At 41.9% G+C, this 8833-nt stretch overlaps 1 pseudogene; it reads right to left on the bottom strand.

Moving 5' to 3' along the window:
* Positions 1-6897: 6897 nt before the first annotated feature.
* On the bottom strand, positions 6898-6971 carry LOC122679722 (annotated as a pseudogene).
* Between the last annotated feature and the right edge of the window lie 1862 nt (positions 6972-8833).

Below are 8833 nucleotides of genomic sequence, written 5' to 3'. Positions count from 1 at the left end.
AGGTTGAGCCACAATGTGCTATGAGCTATTTCTCCATCCACTGTTGAGGTTCTGTTCCAGTATTCGCTAAGATAGGGTTAGGGTTTGTGGTGGGGAAGGAATTTCATGCACATCTTCCCTAACCTAACTGTCCATTGCTCTTCTCCAGTCATTGCTTAGGACTTTGGTGAGTGGGGTGGGGTGGGGGAAGATGAGTATAAGGAATCAAAATAGAAAGAGTCAGGGGAAAACGTTTATTTACTCAGCTGTGCATCATGTCTCTAAACCCATAAAAAGAATGGCTCTGGCGGCTGCCCTTCACCTTCACCTCTAACAGGTAAAACAGCCAGAGTGAAGCTACAGGCAGAACACTGATGAGTCAGCGTGGTCAGATGACCTCACTTCATTTTGAGGCGGGAACACTTGTTGTGAAGGAGGACTCAGCGAGAAGTTGGTGTGGGTGACTGTTGGCATCTCCTAGATGTGTCTGAGGGTCTCTGCTCCCATCCTCCAGGCTCCAGAGGTGAGTGGCCTGGAGTTGTCTTTCCTCTGTGCTGTGGAGACTGCTGTCTCTTTTAGCCCTGTGATTTCTGTAGAAGATGCGTTCGCTGGTGCTGGAGACCCAACAGTCCCTAGCTGATTCCAGTGCAGCCATAGTTTTTCTGGCCACAGCAGGGGAAGTGGGATGGCCAGACGGTGCAGGGATGTCGGAGGAGCAGAGAGGAGGAAATCCTGTGTTCTGTGTTCTGGGTCTCCACTACCTTCAACTTTCTCCATCACTTCTTCGTGGAATCTGACTAGGGAGAGGAAGCCTGGAGGCACCCTGGATAGCATAACCAGGGCCGGGAAGGAACTTGGAGGGACCAGAGACCAGGGCTTGGAGGGACCAGAGACCACAGCAGCACCAGCTGGGACTGTAGTTTAGTAAAACGTCAGCTGGCTGAAAGCTGAAGTGCACAGGGTTGCCATCCACCACGCTCCTCTGCAGCCTGCTGCATCATGAATGTTTTATTGTGCTGTTCTTTTTGATGAATACACCATCCATCTTGATTTCTTATCTGTTTAAAACCTTATTTCTGTGAATTTTTCTTCAGCATTTGTGATCTCTAAATAAACAAAACAAAAAACTCAAAGGAGCAAGGAGAAAATATCAAATAGCGAGAGATGAGTACATGTAACTCTTTAAAACAAATCCTTGCATAGTTGACATTCTGCTTTGTTTTCACCCTTTCTCCCCCAAATACTTTTTTGTTGTTGTTATTGAATTTTTTTTAATTATCAAAGATTATAAATGTACAATATTGAGAAGTATAGGACAATACTTTTAAATGTATTTACGTTCATAATTAAGTGAAAAAAACTTGCCCCTTAAACTCATCATTACTCAGTGGTAGCTAAAAGTTATTTTTCATTTTTCAGATTTTCGCATAATAACAAATTGTCTAACATCCTGCTGGGAGCTCTTTTCACGTGGACTCATTAAAGAGATTATAAGTGAAAGCAAATGCATAAGTACAAAAACCTATGATTTTCTCCAAAATAAATAAATCCCGGTCTATAGTGTGCCTTCGTCTCCTTTTGCCAAGAGAGGTTATTGCGAGTCCGGCGCATTAGGTAGAAAGCTTTTGTTGTGAGCTCCAGATTCACGCAGGACCCAGATCGTGCACTTCACTTTCATGTGTTCTCTTAGAAGTGACTTTCAAAGGGAATGGTGAAGATAGACATTTTCCTCGGTTCTCAGCAATTTCCTTGCTGATAAATCTAAAGATTCCCAAGACTTCCTTTTTCTTTAACTTTTTATTAAAGAAGAGATGAGAGACATTCCAAAGACAGCCTGACCCTCTGGCCAAGCCGCGAAGCTTTCCTCGTCTCTCATGCGATGTCAGTTCAGTTCCTTTCTTCCTTCGTTAGGCAGACTGAACGAAATCCCCATCCAGGCCCCTCCTCTCACAGCTCTGCCAGGTGACTCTGACTCCTCTGCTCTGATCTGTCCTTCACCCCATCTGTGTGTACGCTTAGCACTCTTGGTGTCTTCCTGTTTGTGATTTTTCCCTGCACACCAAAAAACACAAATTATCAGGTGACGAACAGAGTCTTGCTCCTGATGCCAGCTGCTGGGCACCACATGGAAGAAGTGAGCACAGGGGGCGTCTCCCACCCAAGTCCACTCTGCCGCCCTTGCCCTTAAGATGCCATATGCCCAGATCCAGGACCATTAGTACATGGGTGTGAAGGTGGTTGTTGTTCAGTTGTTAAGTTGTGTCCAATTTTTTGCAACCTCAGGGACTGCAGCATACCAGGCTTCCCTGTCCTTCGCTATTTCCCAGAATTTGCTCAAATTCATGTCCATTGAGTTGGTGATGCCATCCAACCATCTCATCCTCTCCCACCTTCTTCTTCTCCTGCCCTCAGTCTTTCCCAGCATCAGGATCTTTCCCAGTGAGTCAGCTCTTCGCACCAGGTGGCCAAAGTATTGGAGCTTCAGCTTCAGCTTCAGTCCTTCCAATGCATATGCCGGGTTGATTTCCTTTAAGATCGACTGGTTTGATCCTGTTGCAGTCCAAGGACTGTGAGCAAGGGGAGGTGAAGATTAAATATTATAAATCAGACACTGGGGTGACACATTTCTATTTAATTGGTGCCTGGAAATAGTGCTCAGAATCTTTGTGTTTAGAGGATCATGAATGATCTCGGGGACCATCGTTCAGTCCTGGCCCACTTTTCCAGGTTTATGCTCCCTCTCTTCTTGGTTGTTGTCACTGCCTCAGGCTTTCCTCCTCCGCCTGTCCTGTTGGTCTCTCCAGATGATCCTCTTTTTCCGCCAGAGTTTTCTCACTTGTCAGAATGGGTTGCACCACAGCCATGTGCGGTAACACACACACCCATTCTCATTTGTTTGGTGTTTGAATAGACTTTGTTTCTTGAAGGACTTTTAGGATTGCAACAAAACTGAAGAGAAAGACTGAGATTTCCCCACCTGTGCACAGCCTCCCCTGTCAATGTCCCCATCAGCTGGCACACGTGTTACAAGTGATGGACCTACACTGACGTCATCCTCACCCAGAGGGTTCCTCACTGGGAGTCACACTGGGGTCTGCATGTGCACCTGACTTGGTTTCTCCACCTGTTCTCTATCATTTCTAACTCATGACCACTGTGTTCTTCACACACCTATGGGAAAGTTAAAGAAATGCTCTTTAAGAAGTACCTTGAGACCTTTAAGTGGAAGGGATTTTCTAAGTCAAGTGATATATTCCTCTATTTTCAAATAGAAGAGATTAATTTATCTGATGCTTTTTTTTTTCTTTCGTAGACAGAGGAGCTTGGCGGGCTACAGCCCATGGGGTCACAAAGAGTCGGACCTGACTGAGCGACTAACACTTTCATTTTCACTTTTTGAAATTGCCCGCTGGGCAGTGAAGAGGCCTGGTGAGTCAGTCTTTCTGTTCGGCGGCTGTTGACTGGACACCGTCAGAAGGCGGGTGTCGTCTGTTCAGCACAGCTGGTGGGATAAGGATGCAGGAGCACCTTTAAAAGGCAAATGTGTGTTCATTTCATCTAAGTTGTCTATCTATAATCAGTGAACACAGTGCTTTACAAAAATCACATTAATGTAGAAATGCAGGACTTCTCTGGTGGCTCAGTGGTAAAGAATCTGCCTGCCAATGCAGGAGACACAGGTTCGATCCCTGGTCTGGAAAGATCCCACATGTCTTGGAGCAACTAAGCTCGAGAGCCACAACCATTGAGCTTGCACTCTGCAGCCTGAGGGCTGCAACTACTGAGCCTGCACACCCTAGAACTCACACCCTGCAACGAGAGAAGCCAGCATACAGAGAAGCCCGTGCACTGCAACTAGAGAGTAGCCCCCACTCACTGCAACTGGAGAAAAAGCCCTTGAAATAATGAAGGCCCAGCACAGCCAGAAATACATACATGAGTTAAAAATTATAGAAAAGAACATAAAAATATAGAAATGTGTCTACTCTGTTGAGAATATGTCGCCAGGTGAGCCTCTGTTTTTACCTGTTGATTGGTAACTAAACTGGAGTCAAAATGCACAGAGAAGGTAAACTAGAAGAAATCAAATACTTTAACTCAGGAGATTTAAACATCGACAGTCACTTTTAACAGTTGAAAGCCTTGCATGCCAGCCCAAGCATCCGGGTTCAGGGCTGTAGTGTGACCATGACTTCCTGTGGCCGGGGGAGCTCACTGACACGGTGCCCGAGGTGGCCACGTGTGAACACTCCAGAGGACTTAACTGGCGGCTGCACCTGTTGGTTACAGTGGAGGAATTCAGCGGCAGTGTGTAATTTTCTTTGTGCCTGTAAAATGCCTTTCTTTGTCCGCATTCTATAAAGTGTGTTATATAAACTTTCTTTTGGAAGAGCATCATGTCAGAAATGATTTTTTAATGATTTAGTGAAAAATATGGTCAATTTCCTTTTCACCATCTGCATTTTTATTTAAGGAATTTTTTCTTTTTATCATCATAAACTGTTAATGCTTGAGGATCATTTAATCCAACTCCCAAGTTTCAGAGGAAAAAATCTTGAGGAAAATTATGTTTCAACAAGATCACAGGATATTGTGACCAATATTAAAAGTTTCATTTATAACTTAGTATCACGTAGTGCTAATAATTAATTATATTTCCCAACTTTAGGTCAAATATCATGAATATTCATTGCTAGGAGAAACATCCAAGAAATCCATGTTTTCTTTCATGTAAGATAGGACCACAAATATCATTAAAGTATGAAAATTTGTTTTAATCTCACTTTGTATATTTTAGATAATGCAAATTTTGGGTTAAGCAAGCATGTGTTTTCAACAGCTTTATTTAAGCTATCAGATCTTTCTTAAAGAGCTGACTATTACTTCTTAGGATATTATTTGATTCTCATTTCAAGTTTTTAATATAAATTATAAATTATCTATCTACCTTTTTATATATTCTTATATGTAATATTCTTGCCTGGGGAATTACATAGATGGAGGAGGTTAGTGGGTTACAGTCCATGGGGTCGCAAAGAGTTGGACATGACTGAGTGGCTAACACATCACTTCATCTGTAGTTTTAAATATGAATCAACAAATATAAATGCATACATACGTACTTGTGTGTGTGTGTGTGTGTACGTGCCCATGTGTAGGTATGAGTGTGACATTTGGGATCTTTGGAAGCTTACTTGTATGGTAGCTTTTGATGGAAATTTTTTTTCTAATGCTCCATTTACTTACAAGTCAGCATATAATCAACTATAAATTTTTATGCTTTTCTTCGTGTAATATTCTAAGATATATTATAAATAGTTTGTATTTTTTTGTATATAATTTGAATTTGTAATTGTAGTCAGAAACTCAGACTTGTTTGTAGAATGTGTTTTTAATTCTTACAAAAAACAAATGTAGGTTAAAAACAATTTGGCAAGAAGGTGATTATGAATACTATTAAATCTGGCATCTAGCCCAGGAAAAAGACTTCAGTTGATAGAAGACTGCAATTTATTTCCATCTGGAGAGTGTTCAGGAGTGCCTGGAAAACAGAAATTGCTGCTTATAACATCCTAAAACTGCTTGCTCTGGCTTCTTATAGTTTAAATTCAGTCATTATGTGTTCAGGGTTACAAGGGCACTGACTAGTATTCAGAAAGGGACAAGTCAAGAATCATGTTGCCTGATGGACAGTAGGATGTAAATGTTTTAAATACAATGAGTAAAGAAACTAAAATCATTAAAAAGGAAACCAAAACATTTAAAAGGAAGACATAAAATGAGGGAAAAGTGAAGTAGAAGTGGAAATATGTGTTAAAATACTAACCATGTCATATAGAAAAATTACAGGTGAAAGGGAAGGATTTATACCAAGAAATGTCTAATATCCAGATATCATCTTAACTTACTGTTATTATTGAGCATTTTTTTCCCATAGAAAGATAAAACATATACTGAAAGTTCATGAAAAGTCAAATATAGTGTAGAAAATTGTTATTGTTCAGTCACTAAGTCATGTCTAACTCTTCTGCAACCCCACAGGCTCTATAGAGCCCACCAGGCTTCTCTGTCCATGGAATTTCCCAGGCAAGAGTGGGTTGCCATTTCCTTCGCCAGGGGATCTTCCTGACTTAGAGATCGAATCCATGTCTCCTGCATTAGTAGGCAGATTCTTTACCACTGAGCCACCAGGAAAGCCATAGCAATTACTTTGAATAAATATTTGTTTAACATAAGCGGGTGGAAAAAAAAAACACTGTCAATTCATTAGAAGCTACCTAATTCATTCATAAGTTACACTGTGAGTTCATTAGAAGCTCAGAGGTATGTGCTAAAAGCACTAGAAATACATGTGTCTCAGTAAGTAGGAAATTGAGTCCATAAGATATGATATGCAAGAAGCAAAGGTGGAAGCAGAAGCAGAGCATTTTTAAACACGTTGATAAATATGAATTAACTGAGATTAAGCACTGATCAAGTTTAAGCGAGGGTGAAGTGAACAGTTAGACCACATGAAGGAAACACTGTAAGGACAGAAGACATCACTAAATCATTGCCACGCCTCTTTCTGTGGTGGAGAGTGATACTAACTCTGGATTTTGGTAACTTAGGATGGCTTCCTAAAAATTATGTAAGTACTAAAAAATAAGAAGAGAATAACACTTCCATGCTAGGAGGGAGAGTACATAAAGAAAACTGTGTCAATCTAATCAAAGGGAAGTGTTAGTCGTTCAGTCGTGTCCGACTCTGTGCGACCCCGTGGACGGTAGCCTGCCAGGCGCCTCTGTCCATGGAATTCTCCAGGCAGGAATACTGGAGTGGGTTGCCATTCCCTTCTCCAGGGGAATCTTCCCAACCCAGGGATCGAACCTGAGTCTCCTGCCTTCCAGGCAGACTCTTTACTGTCTGAGCCACCGGGGAAGGAGAGATAATTTTAAGCTGATTAAGAACAGATATTGCACTTGATCTTGGCCAAAAGGCCAAGAAGCAATGGGGGTGGGGGAAAGATAATTTTAAAGATAAAGTGGTGTCTGATGTAAAAATGCTCAGGTTTGTGTAAGTAGAATTTACTTAGTGGCTTTTTTTTTTTTTCCTTGAAAATGTGCCAGTAAGCATATTTGGTTTAATGAAGAATGAGCAATAACTTTTATTAAAGGCAGTCATCCTCTCAGCTACCTTTTCTTCATCACGTCCCTAGAAATTTAATTCTGACACATATCAGATTCTGTTTCTTTCTACCTCTGCTGTCAGGCACTCACGTCCAAGCCTTTCTACCTGGGTTATTAGTAGCTTTCTCGGTGCTCGCCCTTCCCTTCTGCTGGCCCTTTATTTCTCTGCAGCAGCTTACACGGAAGCCTAACATACTGATGGCCAAGCAGTACTATAGTCTTACAGGCTCCGTGTCCTGTCCTGTGTCCCTGTGGCTGCAGCAGGAGCATGTGAAGGAAGGTATTTGTGATCTTCACCTCTGTCCAGTATCCATCATTTTACTAACATGCATAAGGCGTTAATATTGTCAAAATCCCTCAAGTTTTTATTGCTGAAATAGGTTAAGTCAATATATCTCTACTCTTCAGTGTATATTCATCTCAGGAATTAAGGACTCCCCCAAACTTAGCCCCCCAAATTAGGCATTTTAACACTCTGCATGCGAGTGTGCATGCTAAGTCTGTTCAGTTGTGTCCGACTTTTTGCAATCCTATGGACTGTAGCCTACAAGGCTCCTCTGTCCATGGGATTCTCCAGGAAAGAATATTGGAGTGGGTTTTCATGCCCTCCTCCAGGAACTGTTTCCTGAACCAGGGCTTGAACCTGCGTCTCTTATGTCTCCTACATTGGCAGGTGGGTCCTATACAACTCGTGCCACCTGGGAAGCCCTTTAACACCGTAATAAGTCTTTAATTTCTGCTTGAAATTCCCAGAAAAGGTGAAACTCCATTCATGAATCAATCTACACCTTATATGGAAATTGAAACTTAGGTGTTTTCAAGAATACTTGGTGAATCAATTTGCAATATGTTTGGCTGAGAGTAACTAAGAACTTGATTAGATGTCTTAAACGCATGGTGTGTGTGTGCATGTGTTTGTGTACCTGTGTGTCCATGTGTATGGTTTATTCATATGCCCCTCATAGTGCTGGGTAAGTCTGCTTAGAGTTGCTGCATTACCAAAGGTGCAGTGATATCTTTTCCTTATTCAGTCCTTTTCATGTTGGCCTCTTTTTCCTCCTCATAGCAGTTGCTTCTTGGCTATAAAGTAGCTCCTGTAACCCAGCTTCATGCCCACATCCCAGGTGCAGTACTATAACTAGCCTGGATCAACTCACCAGTCAGTGTTTTCTGCCCTGAACTGTTTCTCAAAGCATCAATTCTCTGGTGGCTCAGCAGTAAAGAATCTGCCTGCCATGCAGGAGACCTGGGTTCAATCCCTGGGTTAGGAAGATTCTCTGGAGAACGGAATGGCTACCCATTCTGCTATTCTTGCCTGGAGATTTGCATGGACAGAGGAGCCTGGCGGACTACAGTCCATGGGGTTGCAAAGAGCTGGACACGACTGAGTGACTAACTCACACCGTAAGTAGCAATAGATCAATAATTTCCTGTTTCCATTGACATGTCTGAGTAAAGAATTGTTTTTCCCCCAGAAATGTTAATATCATGAAAACCTTTTCTGTGCTCTGAAAAGAAGGTATAGAAATGAAAATTTTTCCTGGTAACTCCTGGGGGAAATTACTTTTAAAAGACCCAGACATTATTTTCAGACTTTCAATGTGCCGAGACTGAAAAACCCTTTTGGAGGAATGGTGTCAGCTTTTGTTTCACTTGCGTTATTCTGTATTTAATGGGTGCTTTTG

This window comes from Cervus elaphus, chromosome 21 (genome assembly GCF_910594005.1).
Source record: "Cervus elaphus chromosome 21, mCerEla1.1, whole genome shotgun sequence".
In the NCBI taxonomy this organism is placed as follows: domain Eukaryota; kingdom Metazoa; phylum Chordata; class Mammalia; order Artiodactyla; family Cervidae; genus Cervus; species Cervus elaphus.
Note: the sequence above shows the minus strand (reverse complement) of the source record. Positions and strands in the feature narration are given on the sequence as shown.